This window comes from Zea mays, chromosome 1 (genome assembly GCF_902167145.1).
Source record: "Zea mays cultivar B73 chromosome 1, Zm-B73-REFERENCE-NAM-5.0, whole genome shotgun sequence".
Taxonomy (NCBI): domain Eukaryota; kingdom Viridiplantae; phylum Streptophyta; class Magnoliopsida; order Poales; family Poaceae; genus Zea; species Zea mays.
The window spans coordinates 145,459,753-145,468,406 of NC_050096.1; the positions used below are offsets into that span (position 1 = coordinate 145,459,753).

General features: G+C 49.1%; 1 pseudogene; it reads left to right on the plus strand.

The window, feature by feature from the left end:
- Positions 1 to 8,213, plus strand: part of LOC103644943 (UDP-glycosyltransferase 79-like) — a 37,930-nt pseudogene extending 29,717 nt beyond the window's left edge.
- The last annotated feature ends 441 nt before the right edge of the window (positions 8,214 to 8,654 follow it).

Sequence of the window (8,654 nt, forward strand, 5' to 3'; positions counted from 1 at the left end):
CGCTTACTTAACTCAGGGTGACCACTATGCTCTGCTAACGGAGCAATCAGCTTAAGTCGGCAACGACTTAAGACGGTGCAACATGCTCGCGCTTACTTAACTCGGGGTGACCACTATGCCCTGCTAATGGAGCAATCGGCTTAAGTCGGCAACGACTTAAGACGGTGCAACATGCTCGTGCTTACTTGACTCGGGGTGACCACTATGCCCTGCTAACGGAGCAATCGGCTTAAGTCGGCAACGACTTAAGACAGTGCAACATGCTCGCGCTTACTTAACTCGGGGTGACCACTATGCCCTGCTAACGGAGCAATCGGCTTAAGTCGGCAACGACTTAAGACGGTGTAACATGCTCGCGCTTACTTAACTCGGGGTGACACTATGCCCTGCTAACGGAGCAATCGGCTTAAGTCGGCAATGACTTAAGACGGTGCAACATGCTCGCACTTACTTAACTCAGGGTGACCACTATGCCCCGCTAACGGAGCAATCGACTTAAATCGGCGATGACTTAAGACGGTGCCACATGCTCGCGCTTGCTTAACTCAGGGTGGCCACTAAACCACACTCACAAAGCGATCGGTTTGAGTTAATACTAACTTAAACTGGCGCAGCACACTCGGCGCGCATACAGTTACTCATCTAGGGGCGGCCTCTATGTCCCACGAAGAAGTCTCGAAATCATCACACAGCATTTTACTTCTACAAATTTAGATACTGCTGAATTCTAAACAATAGGAGAATAATAGTAGTATTCAATATTAAGCAGGTGTCCTCTAACAAAATATCCGAGCACGTTAACCGCGCGCTCAAAGCACGCAATGTTTTTCTATTTTGCAACATTCTTCTCAGGAGCAACCGACGAAGAAGGGCGACTTGAGGAATCAGGAGCAGCGTTCACATCAGCCCTTATGTCGTCGGGGACAACCACACTAGGTCTCCTCACCAAGATCCGCCCTGCGCGAATGGCTTTATCCATAGCTCTGTCGCGCTGGGCCCTCAGAGTAGCGGAAGTTTCTTCAGCAACCTTGACAGCCAACTGAGCGGTCTCTAGCTCCTAGGCGATGGACTTCTTGGAAGCACGCAGTTCCTTGATGACAACATCTTTAGCCGATATCATCTGCCTGAGGCGAATCACGTCATCCAAGGATTCCTGCAGCTTATAATGATGATTGTCCAACTCCTCCATGGTGAAGCGATGACTCCTCTCCAAGATGGTCAACGAGTTGCTAGAGTCACGATATAGCCTGTCGAGATTGTCACGAGAAGTAACGAGGGCACGTTTTTCTTCCTGCAAACAAGAATCAGCTTCTTCAAACGTCAAGCAAGCAATAAGAACACGACAAAACAAAGCCCAGATTCATAGGTCACCTTTTCAGAATTGAGCTGAGCGCGGAGAGTAGAGTTCAACATGTTAGCATCATTCAGAGCAGCAGAAACCTGGGCTAGCTCAGTCTGACTTTGGGAATACTTTTCCTCAAGATCAGAGCACCGCCGGACCAGTTCAGCCCGACTTTGAGAATGTTTTTCTTCAAGAACAGAATACTGCCGAACCATATCTGGCAAGAAACAGTCAAGCAAAAGAGCTAAAGTAAGAAGCAGTTTAATAAAGTAGCCAAAAGAAAACAGAAGAGCTCTAACCAGCATTCGCCGCCTCTAAGTCAGAAACACGCTGCTGAAGCAGCACCGGATTCCAACGCGCCAAAGACAAAGCCCCTTCTGGAACAGAAGCACCCTGCAACTTCAGCTGGCTAGCCATCCCGTCCACCAATGCCTGACATTAAGAACAGGTGAGAATAATAACATCAGTTTACCCGATGTAAAAATCAGACTAGAATAAACCGCAATACCTGGAGGTTAGAGAAGAATGAGGAGACTCCCAAATCGTGAGAGATCAACTGATGGCTCGGCGAAGGATCACCACCCGGAGCAACTCGCAATGAATCAGCAGGAACCAATTCAGTGTCATCAGCAGAACCCAAAACTTTGTCGTCAGGTACGCTAGCCTCTAAAGCGACTCCTTGACCAAAGGCTTGGGCTACCACCATGCAACCAAAGTGTGGAGGAGACCCTACGTGAACATCCATGGAAGTACAAGAGGGAGAACCCGCTCGGACACCCTCGGGGGCTGGGTCATAGTTTCGCTACCCACTCGAGCCGGATCGTCTCCAGCAACACCCTCGGGGGCTGGGTCGCAGCTTGCGCTACCCATCCGAGCCGAATCATCCCCGGCAGCACCCTCGGGGGCTGGGTGAGCGCCAACACCATCCTTGAGGGCCAAGTTCTCTGCAGCAGCCACCTCTAAGGCTGAAGGTCCCTCAGTCACTTCCATGGGAGCAGGACAATCCAAGTCAGCTTCCTGACCCTCAAGACCGCGCTCCAAGGTCGATGAGGCGAGGGACGCTGCCCGGGATGACCCCAACCCGGCGTCAAGCACATCAGCAAAAACATCCATCGCGTCACCATCCGCCGGTTCTGATAACAGATCCTCTGGAACCATATCTTCAAGAGTTTGATCAAAGTTCGCCAGAGATAATTCTTGTAGACCAATGAGGGCAGACAAAGCAGGAGAAGGAACTCCACTACTTTCCGCACTGGCTATGTAGCGCCGACTGTTCTTCCGAATCAGAGGGATTTCATCTTCTTCTTCCTCCTCATTTTCATCAGCAACACGGACAGCACACCCATTGGGGTCGGCGTCAGATGGGTCACACCCATTGGGATTAGTTTTAGTAAATTCAGGCACGAGCACTTCCTCAGCAGCAGGAGCCGAAGGACCAGCATCCCGATCCAAGCTAGACACCCGGCGAAGACGTCTTTTCTTCTTTTTCTGCCCATCAGCAGGAGAAGCAGGCTGATTGGCTCGGCAAGGGCGTTTCAGGCGAACACTGACAGGCCTCTGAATATCCAAGGCTTTACTAGCTTCTGGGAGAGGCGCCACCGCCAATGTTCCAGCAGGAGCGGCATCAGAAGAATCCTCGGCTAACATATCAAGCATAACACTTATCTCTACATCACTGGGATCCAAAGGCACCTCAAAGTGAACCTGTCGTTCATCATCAGGAATTTCTTCAAGCAAAGCAACCAAAGCACTAACTTCTTCGGCAGAGGGTCGCACTCTAAGGCCCAAACCGCCATCACCAGCAGGAGGATTTGACATGAAATGGATAAAGGCCTTAGAAGGAGGCAAGTTCCAGGCCGAGTAGGCAACAGGGGCACCAACATTTGACAGTTTGCCTCTAAGTATCATTTCGAGCCGGCTCACCAAGTCCACAGCAGGAATTCTTCTATTGGTGACCCGGGTGGAATCAGCTAGGCCTCGGTACAGATAGGCCGGGTATGCCCTGTCCTTCAATGGCTGAATATTCTTGAAGACAAAGTCAGCAACCACAGCCTCTGTAGTCAGACCCCTCTCCTTCAACACTCCAACTTCATCTAGCAGAACTCCTGCCTCAGCCACATCCTGGTCTGTGGGGGATTCAGTCCAGCTAGGAGCGCGAACATCCGGCTGTCTCCCTGACCGTGGGGGAGAGAATTTCCATTATTCTCAACGATAAACCACTCCAAGCGCCATCCTTTAATGCTGTCCTTGAGGGGGATGTCGAGATAATCAGTCTTCCTTCTGCGGCGCATCTCCAAGCTCGCGCCCCCCACCAGCTGATGCTGTCCTCCGGCCATCCCAGGCCGACAGTAATACAAATACTTCCACAGTCCAAAGTGTGGCAGGATGCCAAGAAAAGCCTCACATAAATGAACAAAGATGGAGATTTGCAGAATAGAATTGGGGTTCAGATGGGTCAGATTCAAGTGATAGAAATCAAGAAGACCGCGGAAAAAGGGGGAAATCGGAAGAGCAAGACCGCGGAGAAGAAAATGAACATAAACAACAGATTAGTGGGTGTCCTCTGTTGGAACAGTGACCCCGTGGTAAATCCGCCAAGAACAAAGCTCCTTCGAAGAAAAGGAACATAAACAACTGATTCGTGGGTTTTCCTGGGCCAGATACCGTTTCCAGAAAGCGCCCAGTCATCACCCGATGGTTATTTTTAAAATGCTGGTCTGCCATGTCATCACTCAGCTGCTATTCCTAAAAAAGCTGGCGTGCCATGTCATCACTCGACCGTTATTTCCAAAACGGCCAACGCGGCCCGTTCTAACTCGGCTGTTACCTCTAAAACGCCGACGTCACAATCAGTTATTCGGTCGTTACCTCTAAAACACCGACATTGCCGTCAATCACTCGGCTATTACCTCTAAAACGCCGACATTGCCATTAGTCACTCGGCTGATTACCTCTAAAAACATCAATGTCGCATCCATCACTCGGCCGCTATCACTAAATCGGTAAGGTAGCTCCAAAGGATTCGGTCGTTACTTCTAAAACGCCGGTATCATCAGCAACCGTTCGATCGTTATCTCTAAAACACCGACACGGCCCACCGTAACTCGACAGTCATTCCTAAAGCAATGACGGGATTTCGGATGACTCGGCCGCAACCACCAAAGCGCTATCATTACAAATAAGGCAATCAGAAATGTGATTCGATGATCACAAATACTCCTCGCGCATTGATAAGATTGGCGAACAGCAAGAAAGCAACATAACACATACAGAAGTGGAGCGAAATCACTTTTCATTATAAAGGAAAGCTACAGAACTTACAAATCAACTCGTTATGAGTTGATGACCTCACTACTACTACATTACACTTCACTACTCTATACTACTAATTACTACTACATTACACTTCACTACTCTATACTACTAATTACTACTACATTACACTTCACTACTCTATACTACTAACTACTACTACATTATTTCATTATACTACTTCTAACCTATACTAACATTTAAAAAACCAGTGGCATCTAGCCACTGGCCTTGTTGCTGCCCTTGCTGCTGCCCTTGCTGCCGCTGCCATTGCCGCCCTTGCTGCCGCCGTCGCCGCCCCTGCCGCTGTCGCCGCCGCTACCACCGTCGTCGCCGTCATCACCGCCATCGCCACCGCTGCTCTCCTCGAACGAGTCCGAGGAGTCCTCCTCGTCCGAGGAGTACTCCGACTCATCCGAGCCCTCGAGCCTAGAGCGCTCGACGGCCCGGATGTAGGTCCAGACCTCCGCGGCAATCCCCTGGGAGTCGTCTGAATCATCAGACGACGCCGAGGGAGAGACGGGAGCCGGAGATCCCTCGGACTCGAAGGAGAACTCCTCCTCCGAGTACTCCGAATCGCCGAAGTCCTCCGAAGGAGGAGTCGGCTCACGTTTGCGCTTGTCACCAGAGCGAGGAGAAGAACCGCTACCTTTCTTACTCTTGCCCATGGTGGCAGTGGAGGGAAGAAGAGGAGAGTAAACAAGCAGCAAGAGATGTGAAAAAACCGGAGAAGCAAAGGCACTATTTATAGAAGAAGAAGGCAACCGCTCACCTCCTACCACGGTCACTGAACAGTCGCAAAAATTCAATATGCACTTCAAACCGTCTGAAGACACGTCAGGCGGCTGACACCGCTTCACGCAATACAACACCCATTGGGACTCCAGTCAACTGCGCGGGTGATATGATTACACCCGCGGTCACATCAAATTACTACTCAGAAGCAGTTTGCTAAAACACTCAGCGTACCAAGCCGTTCCTTGCCTACACCCATTGGGGGGGGGACACCCAGGAATTATCAGTATATTTTTCAAAACCGTCACATCCGAACAGTGCATGCAATGAATACCTCAAGACAAAAGTGAGATATCAGTAAGGATCAAAGGAAAGCCAAATATAGCCGGTGAAGTACAAGTCTGATCGACAGAAGCGACATGAAGACTAGCCAGGGGACGTCTATCGAACGTCCAATCAGTTGCAGATCAAATAAATTGCACTACCTAGCAAGATATGGGTAGATCATGAACTCGGCCTCAAAGACAAAATATATGCTGACCTCTAAAGCATAATATCAATAACATAATGCTGACCTCTAAAGCATTCGGCAAGAAGAGAAGGTGATCCTCAGAAAAAGGGCATGAAATGAAGACCTTCGAGTGGATTATTTTCAAAAATTCACTCGAAGCTCGGGGGCTACACCCATTGGGTGCACCTTCGGTGCACCCAATGAATCGTCATCTTAGATCAAGACAATGCTGACCCCAAAGCATAGGGCAAGATCAAAACAAGGCTGACCTCCGACAAAGTACAAGTGGAAAATAAAAGTGATTTCTGATAATACTCGAAGTGAAGACCTTCGAGTGGATTGTCTGCAAAAATCCACTCGAAGCTCGGGGGCTACACCCATTGGGTGCACCTCTGGTGCGCCCAATGAAGTTCGAAGTCCTACAATACGAGATACTGACCTCCGAAGCATGAGTATGAGACAGAACACCAATTTTCAAGTGATAAAAGCATAAGGAGACAATAAGAAATCGTTTTTACCGAATTACCCAGAAAACACTTCCTGTTACAAACAATGACCGCAAGCTGGACCTAGGATCTTTGGGCCGATTATTTCAAAATCAACCCAAAGATCGGGGGCTTGTGGGGGACAGATATCCCCCAGGTCCACTGAAAGGATAAAAGAACTCACGAAAGGCCCAAGGACCCAATAAATCGTAAGGTCATCCCTTCGTGGGCCTGGGGAGGAACGACCAGTGAAGCAGATTGACGCAAGGCCGGATCGGTGCGAGCCCAGACGGCCCGATGACTTCGAGCAAGTAATCACAACAGTGACCCGACCTTCCCGCGCTGGAACCCCGTATAACGGAACCAAGCGAGGATGGGTCGTCGGAACTATAGGAAGATAGATTCGATTGGTTCACTATCATTTAGGCGCATGCTATTATCATATCCGCATGTTATGCCCCGCGGTCGAATATATAAGGCCTAGGGGGCACCCCTTCAGATCGATCGATCTCACTACCCATCCATCTACCCCAACTCTCTACGTTCCTCGCACTAGAGAGTTCCCTTGTAATCTACCACATAAAACATTCCCGCTAGGACGTAGGGTGTTACACATCTCTAAGCGGCCCGAACCTGTACTCCATTGTTCACAGTTTCTCGTGCGCCCTGCACGAACCATCGAGCTACAGTCGGTAACACCGTCCTACTCCTAAAAAACACCTTGAGGGGCAACCCCGGGTGTGCGGTCGGACCCAAAACACCGACATCGGGCATCACTGCAGCAATTTGAGGGGCTGGAGGACGTCGACGACGTGCTCGTCAACTCATTCCATGAGATCGAACCCAAGGTGAGGTCACCGTTACCATGGTCGGCACCTGTTTGTTGTTTTGCCCAAATGAACTTTGGTGTGTCTATTGTGATTATTCGATTCCACTTCACCATCATAAGCTTTTCTTTTTGACGCATTTGCAATGTTAATTATTTGAGAAGGAGGCAGATTATATGGCCCTGACATGGCATGCAAAGACAATAGGCCCAACCTTGCCATCATTTTATCTTGATGATGACCGTTTGCCGTTGAACAAGACTTACGGTTTCAACCTCTTCACAGCAGCGAGTCATGTCCGGCTTGGCTCGACAAACAGCTTCCGTGTTCTGTTGTTCTTGTATCCTATGGTATTGTCTCTGATTATGATGAAGCACAGTTAGAGGAGCTTGGCAATGGATTGTACAATTCTGGCAAACCATTCATTTGGGTTGTGAGTTCAAACGAAGAACACAAGTTGTCCAATGAACTTCGTGACAAGTGCAAGGAACGTGGCCTTATTGTTTCTTGGTGCCCCCAGCTGGAAGTTCTCGCACATAAAGCTACAGGTATGGCAAATGGTTATTATTCTACGTATAACCGTAAGAAATGAGACAACCCGATAAGAAATGTAAAATTTAGTTGGATACTCTTACTATGCAGGTTGTTTCTTCACACATTGCGGATGGAACTCGACATTGTAAGCAATTGTTAATGGTGTGCCAATGGTGGTAATACCACACTGGGCAGACCAGCCGACCATACCAAAATATATGGAGAGCGTGTGGGGCTTGGGTGTCCGGGTGCGCAAGGATGAGAAAGGCTTGGTGACGAGGGACGAGGTGGAAAGGTGCATCAAGGATGTCATGGATGGTGATAGTAAGGATAAGTATAGGAAGAGTGCCACTATGTGGATGCAAAAGGCCAAGGCAGCTATGCAGAATGGAGGGAGTTCGGACAAGAATATTACAGAATTCTTTAAGTTAATTTTCAAAGATTTCGTAAAAAAGATAATTTTCAAAGGTATAATGATAGTGTTACAATTACTTCCTATCCTTCGTGGATTGTATGTTGCATGTTATATTTTGTCTCGGGATTGTGTGTATTACGTTTTGACTTGATGATGTACATGCTACGGCAGCAACCTCCATGTCTAAAAATATATACATTGTTATGCAGCTATCCTTTGGAACTTTATAATCACATTATCTTTACAACTAATTAAGTACTCATTGTAGGCGTCCAACGCGCGGTGTTTTGCCTCCAGAAATCTTGGTCGCGATAGCGCCTCTCCATCCCCCCCGCCGCCTACCATTTCTGCCATTCCCGTCTATTCCCATCATGGAAACCGCTCGCCCTCTCCACGTGACATCCAACCGCCCCCGCCCCCTCCCCACACCCCACCAGCCGCCCGCCTCCTCTGCGTCGCATCCGCCGCGAGCTCGGGGCGGGACAGCCTCCAC